At 36.2% G+C, this 18,657-nt stretch overlaps 1 protein-coding gene across 1 annotated transcript in view; it reads right to left on the bottom strand.

Moving 5' to 3' along the window:
* pde4d (phosphodiesterase 4D, cAMP-specific) overlaps positions 1 to 18,657 on the bottom strand; it is a 439,211-nt gene that overhangs the window by 227,807 nt on the left and 192,747 nt on the right. The gene's annotated exons all lie outside the window — the stretch shown is intronic.

Below are 18,657 nucleotides of genomic sequence, written 5' to 3'. Positions count from 1 at the left end.
TGGTAAACTACAGAAAGTTCCCTACGGACACACTGCACTTACATCCTCCAAATGCCATTTTATACTGTGAAAACGTCTGTCGTTAGTCTTCCCACATGTTTCTCTTGAGATTTACAGACATCAAAGTCCATTGTGCTTTGCCTTTTTAAATATATATTTTCAGTTTTACAGAAAAAAAACAAACAAAAGCCAGCCTTGTGACTACAACTATGACTGCCACTGTGCAAATAAAATGATTGGCATTCTAGGAAATGTGTTCATCCATTAAGAATGAATCTGAAGGACTATGTGTGTTTCTTGTTAATAAACTATTAATTAAAGGTATGGAAACACGTTGTTGCAGGAAAGAAGATGTCAAATTGAAATAATATTAGATTGATTCATACAACACTAAAAATTATAGAGCATATACTGTAGTAATATAGAAAAATATAGTAATTTTTATTGTTATATATATTTATTCTTATACTGTACATACATACTTAAAATTCATTACCATGCACATACAGTACCCATAGATAAAAAATACAGTAGATGTCTGTCTTGTTCAATTGTATTGCAAGTTAATTACAAAATGAGTAATACTGTATAATTAGATATTATAGCAAATATAATAAAAATGCTCCATGGTACTGTATATTAAATAAAAATGATTTATCTAAACATTATAGAATCAATAACAAACTTTAAAACTATTACACAGCAGTCAACAGTAATTAAAGATTATTGGTAATCGGAGTGCCAACCAGAGCCCTTGGTGCCTAAGTCAGTGTTGGTGAATAAAATGTGTTTGCTTTTAACTCTTTTGAGGTAATCTACAACACAAGAATAGCTCCTAAAACAGTACAGGAATAGAGTATAGTTCTGAATGAGGGTATTATGGAGACATTGAGCAGTAGAAGACAAGATGGAGAAGACTGAGATCAACTACTGAACTTAAAGGACAACATCTGGGGAAGGAGAAAGAAAGCCAGAAGTACTGTAAGAAATTAAATAAGTGTAACACATCCAATCACAATACCTGCCTGAACTGGTCATCTAAATTTAGTATTTACATTAATTCTAAATTTAATTGTATATTAAACTAAAAAAAAATTTTTCAATCTGTGAGTTTTCACAGCAGAATTAATAAAATGCAACAATAAACTGTAAGTACATTCTTGTGTGGTCAAGGATGGCACATTTCTTCTCTTGTTATACCTATTGCTTAAAAATCCATGCAGTCACTTAGCTTATGGCATTTGTTACAATGGAGTTTAAGAGGCTGGTTGATTGGCAGTGTTTCACAGGAGACAATGATGGTTGGTTTTCGGAGAAAATATAGTACAGTATGTGTCACAAATGAAGCACATCTGCTTGCCAAATGTCCACGGGGATTTCCTAAGCTATACTTTTATTTACTATCATGTAAATGCTTCAACAATTCTGTACCTTTGCCTTACAGTATGACGTACTGTACGTCTCCAAAACTTCCTTTAATGTTTCATTTCAATATTGATGTACAGTATAAATATTTTCAAACCATCTACAATTAAAGCAGATATAGTCCTCAGTTTAACTTGTTTGATTGATTAATCGAAATTGTGAACTGCCATGGGATTAGGATCCCTTACAGTCCCAATATTGGGAATGAAACTAGCCTCACCTCACTAGTTTGCTTTTAAAATTTGTTCTTAATTATCTTTGCTTTCCAGGGATATAATATCTATGTATCCTTAAATTTAAATCAAATTTTCAGCATCATAGACTTACTGTAGTTGACAAAACAATGGATTGAAGAACCACATAGCAGTTTTCATGAGATACAAGCTTTAAAAAGTGACTGACAACTGACATTGTGAAGTATACTCACATTCTGGGGATCCACAATACAAACTGAACTACACACGTCATTATGATTAAAAGAATTTGAGACAGAACTGAGATCATATTGTTCCATGATTTATTTAGTACAATGTAACTGGGCACAAGGATAAGATCCCATCAATACTACCAGCCCCTAAATAGTTTTAATTACCTACTGTACACATCTCCCTCTGGTAGACTAATTTTGGTAAGTTGATAAAAAGATTCTGTTTGTAGACTGTTTAGAAATAATGTAACTACCGCACACAGTAGTATTTGTTAACAACAATTCATATACAGTATTTTATCTTTAAAAAATGTAATAATTGTTTAGCCATTTTTTCCCAAGATAGGAATATACTTTCCTCGCTCTTAACTGTGCTGGAGATCATTTACTGTAGCTGCTCTGTCTTGAAACCTTTTAGTATGTTCTCTTCAGTAGAACCCTGAGTACCTATTTCTGTGCAAACATATGAAAAACCAATGTCTGCTTTCTTTTAAATTTAAAAAAAGAGAAACAGAATGATGTGGCTTTGCTCAACACTCCACCTTTGATGGTAATGACTTCTCAGAAAGTCTTCTCAAATTTTTTTTGTTCTGTTCTGTAGATCAAAAAATATTATTTTTTATACAGAGGAGAAATAGATTAAAGCTAATGAAACACGACTTTACTCACACAAATTTTACAAGTCCCTACAAACTTTCAGATCATTTTCAGTAGTGACATTAAAGAACATTAAAACTCAAAACAGATGTTCTGACCCTTTGATAGTGTAACCTGTCAGATCAGCAGTCAACCACAGGGCAGGAAACCAGAAACTATGCATGCAACAGCCTTTCCCAGAGTACGTCATCCCTCTGTTTGAAATGCGTCAATTGACCCCGGTGCTTCCTGGGAGCCCTTCTATCTCCTACAGACAAAAAGTTTCTCTTTGACTGTGTTCCACAAACACATTGACACAGGGACTAGATCGGTACAATAAAGTGGGCAATGAAAAAAAAATGTATTTTTTAAAAATAAATGTGACAGTATTAATGAGTCCCAGTGCTGTCTCATTTTGTTTTCTTAGAAGTGTAGCTATTGTAATTTAGTTATTACTTAATGTTGAAAACCCTCCACAATACATGCAGCTTTTAAAATCATACAACATACTACAGAACTGAGAAGATCGGCATTCATAACAATATGCGAGTAAAACACTTAGCATACAAAATGACCTCCACATACAGTATGAACATACAGACATATGTATACATCTAACAAAAGATAACATTTAGAGTTACTTACTATAAATAATGGGAATTAATATGCAGTACAAACAAAACTTCTTAAGTCTTTTTAGAAGCACTAACAGTGAAATGACATGTGCTGATAGAACTGATTAACAAAATCTGTTACTTTTATTAATGCTGATGATAGCAGCATTACCTATAATCTAGCTATGTCTTCTCAAATCTTAGAAATTAAACAAGGTCTGGCCTGGTACAGTAAATAATGAGATTGGAGACTCCAAAGGAAAAACTGGCTGCTGCTTTAAGAGGTATTTGTGAATGTTTAGATGGCATCGCTTCTTTTGGACCAGAATTTCATGGCACTGTTATGGTAATTCTAATCATCTTAAATCCATTAAGACATACAGTCTGCCTAAAGATCTTAAAGCAGTATAATGAAAACACTGACTAGCCTCAGCCAAGGCTAGAGAATGTACTGTAAGTAGTTGTCCTACTGTATGTTATACCCTACTGTAATTAATACGATGGAAATATTATACATAACACGATGTTATATGTATTCATATGTCATATTACTAATAATCTGGAAGTTTCAGTGGTGAGAATAAAATTAACTTTATACTGTGTGATTCTCCTGGAAGGTTTATTAATATTTTTTAAAGCATTACAAGTTTTTTTTTTACATTTATAAATGATATACAGTATGGTTATGACTAATCTTGGTCACCTTCACTGCCCACTAGGCTCATTACAAATAGCTGACCATCACAAAAAACTGAATAACAACAGTGGAATAACTCATGTAAAAGATGAAGATTTCATTAAAGTTCTCCAAATTTTCTTAATAAATTTCAGCTAATCAGCCCTTCAGTAAATACAAAGATAACCGATTTGTATTGTCAGTTTTCACCATGTGAAACAGAAATGTGATATACTGTAAATTGACATTTGTTAAGCAGATGTTTCAATAGGAAAATAAAACTAATACTAGCCTAATGCAAAATAACAGTAAAGAAATAGTATTATTAGCTTTGTTGAACTTTTAAATCTACAGTTTACTGTATCTAGGATTAAGAAGTAAACCACAGCAACTTATATCAAGGGCTTGTAGCAGATCCTGCACACTAGGAAGTGTGTTCAAGAGAACCAACTGTATAATACTCACATAATGTATAACCATATTTTTCCCATTAGTACTGTAGGAAAAATATCTGATCAGCTGAGGATGGACCAACCTGTTGTTTTAAGCCTTGACACCTGGGTTTGGTGGGTAAACTTAGGAATTCCACTTTCCCTCTTTTATTTTTTTCTGTGGATTCTGTTTTGTCAGGACAGATATCAATCTCATGATATACAGTACTGTATTGTTCCCCTGACACAGCAACCATTGGTAACCTTTTCTCCACAGTATAAGGTAGCTGTGTCCTTTGGTTACTCTCACTTTGTTATCCCATCTGTCCTTCTCACCCGAGACTTTATTGATCAGTCCCCGAAAGAATAAATCCTCTATTGTTTGTTGTTCTTTTTTTAGAGTGAGCCTCTAAAAGTCAGCCTGCCTACAGGTGAAGCCAATTTCTCTAAGAACCTCATGCAGAATGGGGATACATTTCTTCAGTCTCTGAAGTGTGTCACTCCTCTCCTCTCTTAAAGGGCACAAATGTGATATTATCAAAAGATTAATTCTGGCATTAAATTGACTTGCAATGACTTATCTTATTAAAAAAAACAAACACAAAGAAGAATTATTACTGGACATACAGTAAGCGGAATAATCAGAAATCAGAAAGTTTGGCACTTTACATTTTTTAATCAATTTGTTTACTTTCTTTAGTCTATACAGTATACTGTACGTGTTCATGCTCTTTAATGAAAGAAAAGAAAAAATATAAAGCTAAATGGCAAGGGTGTTAATATAACAGAATCGTCATTTACATAAAATCATAATGTGCCTCTTAAAAATGAGTACAATTGTTATTCCACTTTTAAAACAATACATTTATATGATATACATACACTTGAATATGTATTATATGAAATGCCTTTATTGTGCACACTTCTAAGTGGTCAAGGTCATGACCAATGCGGTTCTATTCTTAGAAACAAAATTAACAATTTACTACAAATATACAAATTTTATACTCCACACATAAAAAAATGAATTTTAATAACACAATTATATTTCAATGTCTAGCAAATGTAAACATAAACAAAAGATCAAAGATGCTTTTCCCTAATACTTCATGTTACTCACACTAGTAGTTTATTAGGGAAAACTAATACAAGTTTACATTGTAGCATTCTGCTTTTCTTCAGACAAAAATGAATAAACCTGCAATGTTTGGGTTTTTTATGCCACACACTGAGATATGGCAGATACAATTAATGTGCAGACTCAATGCAAATGCAAACACTGGCAAACAATAACTTCCATTTCTGTTTGAAATTAAATACTTCAGCATATTGAGTGGGAAGATGTCGTATTTCAAAGACATTTAGCTGCATTGTCTGTGACACAGAAAATGAGACCATACCATTACAGGCCTCTCTGTCAAGATATGCTGAATATTAGTTTCCTCAGTGAAAATTTACCAGAGTTCTTTAAAAAATGTAATATTTAAAATTTAATCACCACAGCTCCTGCCATTTGCCATCTCACTACTATATATCTATGTTCAGGACAAACTTTCCTTCTCAGGATTACAAGCTTAGGAGTACTTCCATCAATCTCACTTTCACCACTAGTGGAAAAACTCTGGTTCAGGATTTTCTAAGGGGTTAGGCTATTGTTTCTCTAGCTAAGTAGGTTAAAACGTATGTTCTTACACTGCTGTGAAAAAGTAAGTACACTCCAAGAAAAGGTGTGTGTTTTTCAACATATTTGCATGTATGGATATTTGATCTTCATTTCAACAATATTGATAGATAAAGGTGATCTAATTTAACAAATAACAATGAAAATTATGATTTGCAATCATTTATTCAACAACAAAAAAATTTAGAAATGCAATTGTTTGCTGTGGAAAAAATAAGTACACCCCCTAGCTTCAGCAGCTGGTGCTACCCCCTTTAGCAGAAATCACTTCTTGCAGGCATTTCTTGTAATTGTCTATCAGTCTCCTACATTGGCTTGGAGAAATTTTTGCCCACTCCTCCTTACAGAACTCCTTCAACTGTGTGATGTTTCGCTTCAAGTCCCCCCACAGCATTTCTATGGGGTTAAGATCTGGGCTTTGGCTTGGCCATTCCATAACCCTCCGTTTCTTCTTTTTGTTTCTTTCTTTTGTGGATTTGCTTGAGTGTTTTGGGTCTTTGTCTTCTTGCAAGGTACACTTATGGTTCAGCTTCAGGTTTTTGACAGATGGCCTCACATTCTCCTCATGTACTCTCTGGTACAATGTGGAATTCCTGGTTGACTCTATGATGGCAAGCCGGCCAGGCCGTGAGGCAGAAAAGCAGCCTCAAACCATAGTGCTTCCACCACCATGCTTTACAGTTGGTATGAGGTTCTTTTGTTCAAAGGCAGTTTTTGGTTTTCACCAGACATGACGTCTTGTATTGTGGCCAAACAGCTCTACCTTTGTCTCATCTATCCAGAGCACATTGCTCCAATAGTCCTGGTCTTCACCTAGGTGTTGTCTGGCATACTTCAATCTTGCATCTACTGTATATTCTTTTTTGAGACCTCTCATGTAGAGCAAACTTTTGCAGTCTCTTTCAGATGGTTGCCTCATGCACTTTGACATTTAGTGAGGCAAGACTTGCCTGTAAATCCCTAGATGTTATCCTGGGGTTCTTGGAGACTTCCTGCAGCATCTTTTGGACAGCTCTTGGGCTGAAATTGGTGAGATGACCTGGCCTGGATAGAATGCCAGTGGTTTGAAATTTTCTCCATTTGTAGATGATCTTTTGGACAATGGAGTGATTGACTAAACATGGCTTGGGAATGGCTTTAAAACCCTTCCCAGACTCATAGACATCAACAAGCTTTCTTCTGAGGGCCTCAGAGAGCTCTTTTGATCTTGGCATGATGTAACCACACACTTCAATTGCTAAGAACAAACCAGGCCACAGGTTTCTGATGTTTATATAAGGCAGTGCCCTCCAAGTTACTCTCTAATGATTTTCTAATCATTTGTACCTGTTTTGGTGTACTTGATGCAATGATAAAGCTAGGGGTGTACTAACTTTTTCTGCACAAGGAAATTGCAATTCTGTTAATTTAATAGTACAAATGAGTGCAAAATGGGATTTTTCTATGTATTTTTTTTAATTAGATCACCTTTATCTATCAGTATTGTTGACATGACTAATATCAAATATCCTTTTGTCCAAAAAAAGACAATCCTTTTCATGGGGTGTACTTACTTTTTCACACTACTGTAAGTTTTCATTTTATTCAATGCTATTGTTTGTAACTATTCATCATAGTTTGGTTTGATACACTACTGTGAAAGTAACCCATTAATACAATTTTCAATTACTAGCTAGGTCTATATTTGTTAATACATGGAAAAGAAACATTTTAAACATGTAGTACATGTTCAAGGTCACCCTCATCAGTGTACACTATTGGATAAATCATATACAACTCATTTTAATTTGCAGCTCTAACAAAAACGTATTGTGTGTTCATTATTAGTGGAAAAAAAATCACAAAATTATTTTTTTCAGACTAGCCCAGAAATGTATTTCAATCATAAAAGACTCATGTGTCTTTCATGCTTCGTATTGTATGGTAATGTGATTGCAGTCCATAACATTGAAAAATATGAACAAACCTACCATTATTTTTCTTTATACTTAATATTTTATATACCAAATATTAATTTTACAACATTGCAGGCCACATTTATCAATAATAAAACACCCTAAATAAAAGGCAAAAGCAAACACCATCTGGTACTTTCATACAGATCAAAGATCACCAGTGTGTAACAGACCAACATTTGCTGTTTTCTTTTAACAAACTGGTCTGCAAAAGCTGTGGTCAGGACACAGGCTAGCACTCAAAGCACTAAATACAGGCCAGGTGCCAGTAAAAAAACATGACACTGCAGTTGGGACACATCAAGTATTGGGCCAGTATGGCATTGAGGAAACTTATTTTAGCTCCCAGCTCATGTGAAAGAAACAGAATGAAGGAGATGAACCACAAATTAATACAAAATGCATTTATTCTGGTTGTTTCCAAAGCTGAATGTGTGCAGCTGTTTCAGCTCTAAAGGGAAACAAATGCTGACATTTGCCAAGTGCACACATGGAGAGCACATGATATTTACTCACATCTGACTGCTTCAGCTACAAGTAAATATCATTACATCAGATTACATCATAGCTGATGACAGTTTCAGTTTATACAGTTCTTTTAAGGCACTGTGTCCTTTCAAACAACTGTGGGTTAAAGATAAATATATCAATAAATGAAGGAACAAATTTAATACATGAATAAATATATATATTTATGGCAAACATACCTCTAGTGATTATACTGAATCACCCACCGATAAAGCATTGATAACTACTATTGTCAAACAGTTTTGGATACGACCAGCATTGTTTGTGGCAACACGGGTACTATACTGTACATTACCTACAGTAAGTGACCGATATTCGAAAAAGTAAATATATGATACTTAAAAAAAATATTCTATATTATATACAGTTGTGAACAAAACAAAATGCACTTCTTCTTAAAAGGTCTTAAGGAAGTTCATAAAAGGTCTTGAGGATGGCATTTAAGTATTTACTGCAGTAAATATTTGCATATTTCATGGTGCTGGAGGCACTTACTGTAGCACTAGTGGCAATCCAGGACTACTGCCATAGAGATACAGATATTACTTTTCACAATCTCCATCTTCTGGATGTGAGCACCCAGCAACTGGATCCAGTATGAGATTAAACTGTATTATCTACAGTAGACACTGAGGGAGAACCCTGTATCGTCACCTCTTCTTGTAATTCTTTGGCTAAAAATTATTTATCTCTCATTGAAATTTTTAAGACTTACTATTACTAAAAGAATGCTATAGGACAAATGCAGTGCCATTTGGAAAGGAATGTTACTGAGTGTCTGTTGGTTGTAAACGTGTTGCATTTTCCAGGCACTGACAGTCTGGGCACAGCTCATTATATACGTAGAATTTGTCTTTGTGCACAACATGCCTATTACTGTTTAAAATTGTTTACCTTGGAGGGAGAGGTAACATCAAGTTTATTACTTCATTTTAGCACATTTTATAGTGTGACACCCAAACAGTTATATACTGTAACATTAAGTCTCCTTTACCAGACTTAATGTTACAGTATATAGTTTTAGAAAACAGTACTTAGGATACTTGTTAATCATAATCATGTTTTCACAGTACAGAGACTCCAAAGTCAAATATATTATTCCAGTTAATATTTCCTTACATTCCTCTTCTTATTAAAAGATTTTTAATACCACTTTTTTATGTGGGGAGGCAAATCCAACTTTATAAGGGCATAACAAACAACTGTTAAGAGTAAGGGAGCCATTACTAAAGTAGTTTTTATAAGAGGGCTTAAACATGAATATTTTTTGTTTTGAAATATACTTTTTATACATTCTGAAAACATTCGGACAGTCTTGGTTTGCTCATGTTTAGTCACAGGAGAATTATCAGTTTTAATACTAACATGCATATTACAGAGAGGGTTTGAATAGCACCATAATACTATCATACTACTACATAATACTATGGTATACCATAATACCATACCCATGTAAATGTGTTTGAAATCTACAGTATATTTTATCTTATTTTTAGGGGAATATTTATATAAATATAAATACATAAGCCTATATTTAACATTGCATTGCTCATCATCTAAAAGCCAGGACAGCAGTGACTACAAAGGCAAGGAGTCATCCTTCTACAAGGGCTCCGCCTCCACACTGGGCACGCCCCCTCGTAACGCCACAGAACAAAGTAAAATTTGTATATATTATCTGTCACATGAGGTAGTATTTATCTACTGTTAGGACTTGGTAAGGTGGATGAAGATCAGATATAGTTCAGTATGCCTTAATAAGTAAAACAATAGAATTGTAAGAGGACATACTTTCTTTTTTAAATTACTGTATGTAACACAGTCCGAACCATGACACAATGAAGCAGTGCATCCTATGGATTCATTAATAATCTATGGATAAAATTGAAGATTGCTATTTTACATAAGTTTAACACAACACAAGTTGAGCGAGTTCCTTATTGGTAGGTGTATCAGTGAGATACAGTCCAAGCACTCACAGTGAGGTGCAGAGGTACCATCTAAACCAAGAAAGAGGTGTGTTCCAGCCAACAATTCCAGAAGGTATTGAGCAATGCTAGTGATAGCCTGTTCTAGGGCAAGAGCAGAGCTGTCTAAAGAATAGAAAGGTGGCTCGTGGTGAGACATCTGTCCATTGCCTCTCTGGAGAAAAACATATCTTGAGCTTTCAGCGGAAGCTTGGTCCCTTAATGAGACTCTAATTACAAGTGGAAGGTTGAAAGCTCCCCAAGTTAGGAGTGAGTTGTGCAGAAACTGACGGTTATTGAGAGGAGATAAGCTCAGAAGAATAGCAGCCTCGGTCCCTTGTGTGTCAGCTCATGAGTAAAGAGAATATGGACTGAGACTGCCCAAATGGAATTGACTGGGTTGAGGGGAATTTCACTGCTACTCACTCAATAGATAACATCACGTTTAACTATGGGTGTGCAGTCAAAGGACTGTGTGAGCATTAAAGCAGTTAAAATACAATGTCTTAAATCCGACTCTGTCTTAAAAATAGGTTTCACGGGGATTAATATGGCAACTTTCCCCCCACACTTGGCTATTATTCAGGGGGATCTGTTACAACCCTATTTAAGTGAAAATGAAAAATGAAAAATTAGTTATATACTGTATATAAAGTATATTGAGGCTGCCAAGGTCATTTTACAGTGAGAGAATCAGTTCCTTTCCTGAGTAATAATTAACATCTGACAATGTAAGACTCTAAGGAGCTACAGCTAAAAATCTGTGGAATGGTGGCAAGAAATTTAGAGCACACAATACAGAACTAATTTCAAGCTGTCCCAGACTCCCTTGATGCACTTCAGTTTACTTACCTCCTGAATAGGTCACTTGATAATGCCACATCTCTAGCAATACATATGTACTGTCCTAGAACATTTAGACAGGCGGGGCACCTATGTTAGGAAGCTGTTTATAGATTACTGCTTGGCCTTCAACACAATTGTTCCAGTGATGCTGGTCCCAGGAATCTGGGTTTTGTCTGCAACTGGATATATGGATTTCCTGACAGGCAAACCTCAGATGGTAAAAACTGCGAACAATATCTCCTCTATAGTGATCCTAAACAATGGAGCTCCCCAAGGCTGCTGTCTCAGTCCCAGGCTGTACTCCTTGTTCACCTACAACTGCTCAGCCACTTACAGCAGCAACCACATCATTACGTTTGTAGATGCCACTACAATTACAGGGCAGATCAGCAACATTGAGTCCGCATACAGGAGTGAGGTTGAGCATCTTACAAGATGGTGCTTTGAGAACAATCTGGTCCTGAATATCAACAAGAATAAAGAACTCATTGTGGATTTCAGGAGACCTAGAGGGAGTCATGCCCCAATCAGCATCAATGGCACAGCAGTGGAAACTGTCAGCTGCTTCAGGTTCTTCAGTCTGCAGATCTCCACTGCCTTGGCTTGGTCTCACAACACTGTTGGCAGTCCGAAAAAATTACAACAATGCCATTTCTGTGGTGCTTAAAGAAATGTGGTATGGGGAAGCAGCTACTCATGAACTTTTACCTCAGCACCATAGAAAGTGTCCTACTATTGGTATCACTGTGTGATACCACAATACTACCATGCATGACATACAGTACAGTAGATGCAATACAAAGAGTGCACAGAGGATTATAGGATGTGATTTACCATCAATCAGTTAAATTCACATCATCTGCTCTCACAATAAATCCCAATCCATCATTCAGGATCCCAACTATCCCGGCTACAAAATGTTCTCCCCCCTGCGCTCTGGCAAGCAGTACCACACTATAAAAGCAAGGACCACTAGGCTTAAGAACAGCTTCTACCCTAATGCAGTGTGCATCCTTACAGCTAACTGCAATGTCTCAGATTTAATGCATATCTGCACTATGCACTTTTTGCATGGTCTACCATGTTTTTTCCAACTGTGGCATATTAATTGTTCTTCACAACATTTTTATTGTTCTGATCGTATTATTTATTATGTTTGTAATGTACTGTTTACATTGTGTGGTGTTGTCTGTATGACCGTTTCATCTCTTGTACTGTTTATGTCCTGAGAGTTCAGCTTGAATAAGAATTCCAGTGTACATGTACAGTACATGTGGCAATAAATTCCTCTACTCTAGCTACAAACAGTTCTGCCTTGCCCAGTCCAGTCATCTAGTAGCAAACCCATGGTTCTTTGAAACAGAACACTGGCATTAAAGAACCAATCTATGGAAAGGGTGTTGGCAGTCACATAGTTCAAGGTTGTCCTTAAATTAAATTAAATGAAGAAGAATTAAATGAGAAGTAAAGGCAGGGACTGATATGAAAGTTAACCACATACTGTATAAAGTTCTTCTGTTTCTGCCAGAAAGTGGGAAAATGTACTGTAGTTGCCATGCTCAGAGAAACACAGAGAGCACCTTGGAATATGTGCAATATTAGGTGGTGTGCTGCTTGAGAATCTCTGGAATCCAGACTGATAGGTCATGCATTCAAATTTAAGGTGGGATAGTGCTACTGTATCCTTAAGTGAGGGACTTGAATTGAAAATGCTCCAATGCCCTTTTGTGTAAATGGGTGTCCAGGCTAACAGTGCTAACAGTGGAAATAAATTATTAAGAAAATCACTGAAACTAGAGGTTGTCACTGTGATGATAAAAGTCAGATGATCTCTCGTAGAGCTCTTAAGACAGGCACTGTTCACATTGCAGCATAGTCCAATTTAAGTGTTTGCAATATATAATGGCTTCCCATTTACTGAATGATGAGCAAGCTGGTTGTTTGCATGTGACGTGCTATATACGTTGGCAGTTAAAGATCGTTAGATGGTTGAAATAAAGATTTTAATGGTCAATCAATCATTGCTTGTTTAAGAAAAAAAATTATTTAATGAGCCACACAAATAGTTAGAAGGCTGTCTGTGTGCAATAATAGTAGTTCACATGATTTCAGATTAAACAGACCTATTGCTATAAGGTAACTCAGTCAGGTAGTGAATGTCAAGCAAGCATTAAAACATGAGGACAAAGAAGCTTTCAAAACAACTGAGAGATAAAGTCAATTATAAAAAAGGAAGGTACCCACAGACTGTCTAGATATGACTGATCCTACAAAGTGAGCAGCCTAGAAAGGAGATGGGATATCACTGTAAGACCAACGGTGACTTCCAGAATTCAGTGACTGAGCTGGGAGAAATTGTCCATTGCTCAACAATATCTAATTATTCAACCCATAAAACTGGCCTGTACAGCAGTTCAGCAGGATAATGACTCAAACCACAAAGCCAAAACTAAACTGGACTGACTTACTGTGAGAAGGAGTTAATGTCTTTCAGTGGCCCAGTCAAATTCCCAAGTGAAATTCTACTGAGAATCTGTGGAAAAGCTGCTGTCCACAAGTCATCCCCAAGCAACTTGAAAGAGCTTGAGCAAACTTTACTAAGTACCAAACCACTGTGCAAATTTGGTAGAGACTTACTCAAAAGCCTTGCAGCTGTTATTGCTGCCAAAGGTGCCACCACCAAATATTGAGTTCACGGGTCTGGATACTTATGCAATCATTTAATCTTTTCTCTTCAGTGTTTGCTGACATTTGTTGTAATGTACAGTACAGTATATTTACCTTTAGAAGCCTTGGGTTTGAGCAGTTTTTTTAAAACAATTAAAAGATCTGTATGCGTCATTTTATAATTTCACAAAATGCAACACCATAGGAACTGTCTGAATACTCTTGGGAGACACTATATATTTCCCATAATGTTCATGGGACCATTCTGGCTAGCTTTTACTCTTTTGCCTCAAGATATACTCCAGTGGATCTACTGTACGTTTCATGCATTCATCTTAAATAATTTATGGGAAACTTTAAATAGCATTCGGAGCATTATGAAACAAGAATGAAAAAACAAAATCATATTCCTCACTTTTCAAAGGTGATTTCATCTCACAATCTAGGTTTTAATGGTCATTTCATACCTATAATGCAGTATTTTTTCTGTGTCTCCCACAGATTTCAAAATCTCTCTATGATGATGAATCTCAACAGTATACAAAGAAAAAACCGGAAAGAGGCCTGTACTGTAATTATAATGAAAACAATGGAACAAAACAGCCCTTTTCATAATAAATTGAAATAAATAATTACGTAATTATTCAAATAAAACAGGAAATGAATACTTTGATACTTGTATACTTCCTTTCTCCCTTTCTCCCTGTGAGACTGTATAGAATGTTTTTGTCTCTCCTGAAGTTATGTGGCCACAACTGAAGAGAGTCTGCAAACTAACAAGACACAGCTGGGGGTGTGACTATAAGAGCAGGCTGAATACTTCCCTATGAGGAAATCAAGCCAGGCTGTCAGTCCTTCAAAGCAGCCAAGACATAAGATTAGGTCTCCCATTTAACAAGCATGAATTTGAGGAGCTGATTCAGCACAGCAGAGGGAGTGGGAGTCGGTGTCTGTATATCAATGTGTCTGGCTAACTCATGCTTAGGCACGGGAGTGAGAGTAGTGAGAGTGGCTGGGCCGAAGCAGTGAAAGAGAGAAAACGTGTTGCTGTCTGCATGTTAGCACCAGATGTGAGGTACTGCTGCTTTCAGTGTTGACAGAGAGAGTGTGAGTCTGCATTAGCTGAGAACACACTAGTAGGCTGTGCATTTAATTTCCCTAAAGAGGGGAAAAAAGTAAGAATGACAATCTTGGATGAGACTGGGGATTTTATATTGCTGTAGCATTGTTATACCCTGGAAAGGGCTGGTTAAAAACAATAATTCTCAAGAGAATTGTGAGTTTAAAAGATCTGTTGAATTTAAAGGGATTGCTTCTATGATTTTAGTGTGTCTACCAGAAAGTAGGTGTGATAGATGGGTCCTAGTCATAGCAGAACAGTACTCCAGTACCAGGTGAAGAAAAAGATCTATCTGGCTGCTGACCTCTGGTGGTAGGCATCTGTGAGTGAGAGTATGAAAGCTCTACTGAATGCAGGTATATGAAAAGACGGGATGGACATGAGGAATGTGTGACAGAAGCTGTATCTGTGGGTTTTAGTGTAAAGACAGCAAGGCCAGACATGCGAGAGAGTTATGATGTATTTTGTGAATGGGAGTCCAGAGAGCAGGTGTGTAGTAGAGGGGCCCTCACCCTAGAGATATGAGGTACTGGATGGGAGGAAGGATCTATCTGGCAAAATGTGAGTTGTGAGTAAAGGCAGTGGTGGCTGGGGAGCTATGACTTCACAGCCTGAGACATGAGGATGAGGTGTCCAGAGGTTGTGAGACACAAGAAGTGTTGTTAGCGTTGTGAGTATGAGATCCAGCCTGAAAGTGTAAGGTAGAACCATGAGCTCAGTGGCTTGAAGCAGACCTGGAAGTTCAAGAGCTGACTTGTAGAGAGTGAATGAACCAGAAGCCACCACAAGAAAGTTACAGCAGAGAGCAGAAGGCTCTGTGAGAGATGTGTGTGACAATGGGGAGTAGGAGGCTCCAAATTAGTGAAGGAGTAAGAGATTCCATGTGTATTTCTGGGAGCAGGGTAACTCCTAGACTGAGATAGAGATATGGAGGCGCAGGAAAGACTTTATTAGCAGCCCCTTGGTTATTGCCATGTCGGCCTGCCACTAAGGTAATGAAGGCAGTAGAACAGGTTTGGCCAAAAGGGAACGTCCAAGTCGAAGATCATCCTGAAAGGATGCATTTACGAGAGAGAACCAGAGGTGAGGTTCATTGAATTTGGTAATTCCCAAGCGAAAGGTTCAGGAATTTAAATGAACCTCAAGATGATCTTGAAAGAGGTCATGGAAGGACTGAGATGTGTATGACTACTGTACGAGACTTTGAGCCTGAGAGTCAGCAAGCTGAAGGCTCAGAGAAACAACAAGGAACACCTTGTGTCCTAGTTGCCCTGACAAGGGGGCTCTTGGAGGAGAGTGCATGTAAGTTGGTGAAAATTGCTAAAAAAATTCTACAACAGGCTGTGAACACACCTGTGTGTTGACACACCTGTATCATACCCTAAAGTGATGGATATGTCCCATGGTGTCACATTATGTTATATATCATATGTTATTTGAAACACTAATAAATTGGTAAGATGAGCTCCAGTTATATTGGTATTTCAAGCAATTATAGATGTAGTTCAATAAAATGTTTGTTAAATATTTATAAACTTTTTGAAGCATAACAATGAAATAACCATAGAATGGGCAGCATTCATCATTATGAGGTTATACTGTACATACAGTACATATATAAGATACAAGATAATACAGATTTAAGATACAAGAGTACTACCATTGATATGATCACAATAGCTAATAGCTATAACAGAATATAATAATGGATGACAAGAGTTTAAAGCCCTCTGTACTGTTGTTGCTTATTTAGGATAAGAATGATATGAGAAATAATGATGTCTGAAAAATAATACATACTGTATAAACATGAGTGCAAAAACAAAAAACAATTGCTGTCTTTTTCTTTTTCCCCATTGGTATATACCGGTTACATGCCTGTTTCAAGAATCATTATTTTAATTACAATCTCCTCCCAAACCCACTTTAAACAGACTCTTTCAACCACTAAAGGATCCCACACACTGTAGGGCATGTGGTGACACATACTCGTTTTACTTCATGTGCTAATAATTTTGTTTGGCAGATGATGATGTGGCATTGTAAGAATACTGAATTCTCAGGTGCATACATTTCTCAATTTACTTTTTTTCTCACATCTATGGAAATGGACATCGAAAAATAAATCTGCAATGGATTTTAATTTACAAACATACTGTACTGCAGTTATGCTCCTGACATTCAAACATGACCCCACAAACAGGGAGGAAATGCAGAATGAGAATATATACGATAAATTGTAGGACATACGCATTTTAACAATATGGATTTGAAAAACCTGTATTACATTCTAGGACCAACGTGCATTATTAGTGTGGCTGGTCTTTCAGAGTAGATACTGCATACCGTAGAAATAACTAAAAATAGTTAATGATGACCTCTGGTGGTAATATAGCCCATTTTGTTCATACTTCTGTTTTAACTTCTTATCATATGTTCAGCTATAGTTTTGTATCTTTTCTTTTGTTTATAAAAGTGAAAAGGGGTGATTCTTTACAAGAAACAATACATTTTAAGGTGGGGGATGACAAAATGCTAATTATTTCGAAGTGACATACTGTAGCAATACAATTATTGAATGGACTAAAATGTTGTCAGGACAAAATCAATGTGCATTGATAATGATATAGGGAAGAGTTGTTAAACCTTTGCATTTACACTAGATAAGTTTAGCAGATACCATGAACCTATTGGAAAATTACACAATTAGAGACCTTTGTCCCCTAGCTTTTCCACTTATAATTAATGGACTCTCCAGTTTTTTATTGAAGGATTTCAATGCAATAAATTTGAAACACAAACTTGCCAAGTTCTTAAAGACAATGTAGAAAATGCTGATTAAGCACTTGGACTGCATGCTTGATCCTTTATTCATATACACTATTTATAAGGTCAAAACGTGAATGTATTTCAAAACCAAAATCCTGTTCTTCTGATTCTGTTCATTTGCATTCATTTTTTATTTGAAAAATAAAACAGATAAGGAAGCCATAGAAATTCAAAGGTTTTTGTTGTTTCATGCGAGCAATCCAATAAGGAACATCGGTAGAGAATTAAGCAGCAGCACAAGCATTTATGACCATAACAGTTTAATACATTTTTTTGCCAAATGAACGAAGACAAACAAAATACCAAAACCATCTGGTCAGGATGCATGCCTTTGCTTCTTTTTTTGTCCGCTTCTACTAGCTTGAACATGAATTGACAAAAGACGACCTGCTTATTCTGATATCCATCCTCCTGTGTGTACTCTGCCACCCCTTTTTTTACTGATGAAATTTGAAGAGTGATCTCCCAACACCTCTAATGCAAATACTTTTTGTCCTGCATGTTTATAGTGTTGATTCACTTGGTTATGCTTTCAACTTTGAAGTGTCTTACATAAACCATATCCGGGAATCAGTTTAGGTAACATTTTTCAGTTATATAATTTTCTTATCCCATGATTTAGAACATCCTTTTACATTTTACTCTGTATCCCTTTGCAGTCACCGAAATGAGGCTCTAAACTTGTATGAGGCGACAGTCTGTACTAGTGTATATATTTAACTTGCCATGTGTTTCTAGATATCTACTGTAAATACTTGTGTGACATATTATTTCAAAACAAAGGATACAAGTGTACAGAAATAAGATATATTTTACCATTAACTGTTAAATAATAATGCTTACATAAATGCTGAC

The sequence above is a fragment of the Atractosteus spatula genome, chromosome 3, assembly GCF_055471065.1.
Source record: "Atractosteus spatula isolate fAtrSpa1 chromosome 3, fAtrSpa1.hap1, whole genome shotgun sequence".
Classification (NCBI taxonomy): Eukaryota; Metazoa; Chordata; class Actinopteri; order Semionotiformes; family Lepisosteidae; genus Atractosteus; species Atractosteus spatula.
The sequence above is the reverse complement of the archived record's forward strand: the minus strand, read 5'-3'. Positions and strand labels throughout refer to the sequence as shown.